Source organism: Bactrocera latifrons, unplaced genomic scaffold, assembly GCF_001853355.1.
Source record: "Bactrocera latifrons isolate USDA-ARS-PBARC rearing strain unplaced genomic scaffold, ASM185335v1 scaffold_438, whole genome shotgun sequence".
In the NCBI taxonomy this organism is placed as follows: domain Eukaryota; kingdom Metazoa; phylum Arthropoda; class Insecta; order Diptera; family Tephritidae; genus Bactrocera; species Bactrocera latifrons.
Window position 1 is genome coordinate 181,816 of NW_017537088.1, and position 2,613 is coordinate 184,428.

A 2,613-nucleotide genomic window follows, 5' to 3' on the forward strand; every position below is an offset into this window, starting at 1 on the left:
TAGCCACTATTAGCGCAAATACGAATGCACTTAAATTCTATGAAGTGTGCATGCGAAACATCGACTTCTTCAGAACCAAGTTTCCGTGAAAGCAATGATTTTATAATTATAATTGACGCTATTTAAATACAGATTGGAAAATTTTGTATTTAGGCCTCTTACATTTTGATAATAAATACTCAGCGAATTATTGCTAATCAGTTTTTTGTATCAACGGCTTTTCTTGGTATTTTACTGACAACTGCAGGGGGTTTAAAACGTTTTTGCTTAAATTCACGCACAAAGACCCCAGATGGCCATAATGAGTTGTGAAGAGCCAATTGAAAATTGTCAGCGGATATGTCGATCTTGAAAGATGAAATATCCCTGTCGTATTTGAAATTAAATTTATAACTCTTTATGTCCTCGACGGTGGTATCCGCAGCAAGTCTTGAGATAAATATTGCTTTTTTCCGCGGTATTACAATTAAATTTTTACTACCTGACTTACAGTTATTTGGAAGCGGATCCTGAGAAGGTTTTCGCTTACCACGCTCAATAACAGCTTTCTCTGTATTCTGAGCAGACGAGACCTTCTCTCCTTGTGGACAAGGGGAAGAAAGATTGATGAGGTCAACATTGGGTGGAGGCATTCTTTTTAAGGAAGAAGCAGTGGTCTCTTGACCAGACGGACGTATACGTTTATTGGAAGGTTTTTGATTCTCTTCCTGGTCATTCAGGCATTTAAATGATTGAAACTACGTTTCATATTGCCTTTCAAGCTCACGGCCAATCYCCTTGAAATTATTGCGCGCCTGCTTAAAAACTTTAAAGTGACTTTTTGCGGGGRATACCGCCTTTTCCTGACGAAACTTGTGCACCTTGCTACTTTTATGCATCGATGCGCATAAGACGATTATTTAATATATTTGTAGTGTTAGCTATTCCGTAATAAGGTTGATATTTTGCTATGATTCAAAATAAGTTTTTTTAYCTCGACCGTTAGAGTCTCTTTTGGACATTCACAAGGTTCATATTGGGCCATTCACTAAGTAATTTCGTTTTGGGTTTTTGTGCAACTCAAAATGGTTTATTTATTATGTAAAACATTTAATGATATTATATAGTCATCATTTTGATGAAATACATCTTGGCATCATTCTTTCAAGAACTTGATGCCATCCACATAAAAGTTTTAATCTTTGCAGACAAAAACCTATTCCAAKTGGTTTTTGAAGACCAGAATTGAGGTGAAGGTTTTCCCATTCAAAAAAAAAAAAATCACGGTACTAAGAAGATTAACCTCTATGTCAATCATCAGAAGTAATGCTAGACGTTTCTTGTGCTTGTGTAGGATCGGGTCAGACAAATTTAATCTTTCATCAATCTCAAGAATTGTTACTGGAAGGTTTGCATCAATCAACAGCTTTATTTTATCCACATGATGTTGGAATTGCCGGATTAAACCAATTTTGGCATTGGCGTGCCCAAAYACATCTCCTCCATACTCATTTGTTTGGTGGTAAAACAGTAAAAAATGCCGAAAATGCTGTTCGAACACATCATCAGGTGGGTTGAAGCTGATCGACATCGCCGGGACCCGAAATATCTGTGGTACTAGATTCCAGCACAAGAAAATATATCAATTTACCTGGCAAACTCCTTACGCTCAGCTGCAACCGAAACCATTGGTTTTCAGAAAGTGCAAAAGAACAGCTGGTGCGACGAGGAGTGCCTTGCCGCAGTGGAGAGAAAACAGGCTGCTTACCTCACAACGTTACAATCGACCACAACACGTGCGGGATGGGATAGATACAGAAAATTGAAGAGGGAAACAATACGTATTTGCAGATAATAAATACGAGCGGCCAAACTGCGTGAGAACGAAGAGCGTGACAAGCTCTAAGAAAATGGCTCGAATATTCTAATTGCTGAAAATTCTAAGATCCGACGACTAACAGAAGGTTTCATGCGGGAGCATACTCTAGTAGAAACTCAGAGATGTTCTTGTGATAGATGCCAAGAGCACTCTGAAATTACCACCTCTGCTGCTTTTAACAGCATGAAAAGGATCGGGAAAGACCAATCGAGGTTTCAGACAAGGCGACTCCGTACCCTTCAACCTGCTTCTGGAGAAAATAATTCGAGCTGCAGATGTGAATAGAGAAGGTATCAATCTGCGATAAGAGTGCACACCGATGATAATGATGTCATTGGCCTAAATAACCGCGCCGTTAGTTCTGTTTTCTCCAGACTGGATAAGGAAGTGAAGGAAATGGGTTTAGTAGTGAACGAGGGAAAGACGAAATATCTCCTGTTGTCAAAAAAAAAAAAAAAAGAAAAACAGTCGTCGCACCACCGAGCACTCAGGTTACTGTTGGCTGTCATAACTTCGAAGTCGTAAGTAATATCGTCTATCCTGGAATCAGCATTAAAACAACAGCTCAATCAAAGAGTAGTTGGAGAAGGACCTGGCTATACTTGGAATCTCCAATTGGCGCCAAAGAGAAAAAGAAAGAACGACTGGTTTGTTGTTGCAAATCGTCTACGCCAATAAAGAAGAATATGGCAGAATTTACTGTTAAACAGATCACAGTTTTGAATGCTTAGAGGGAAAAGGAATACAGGAGAAGA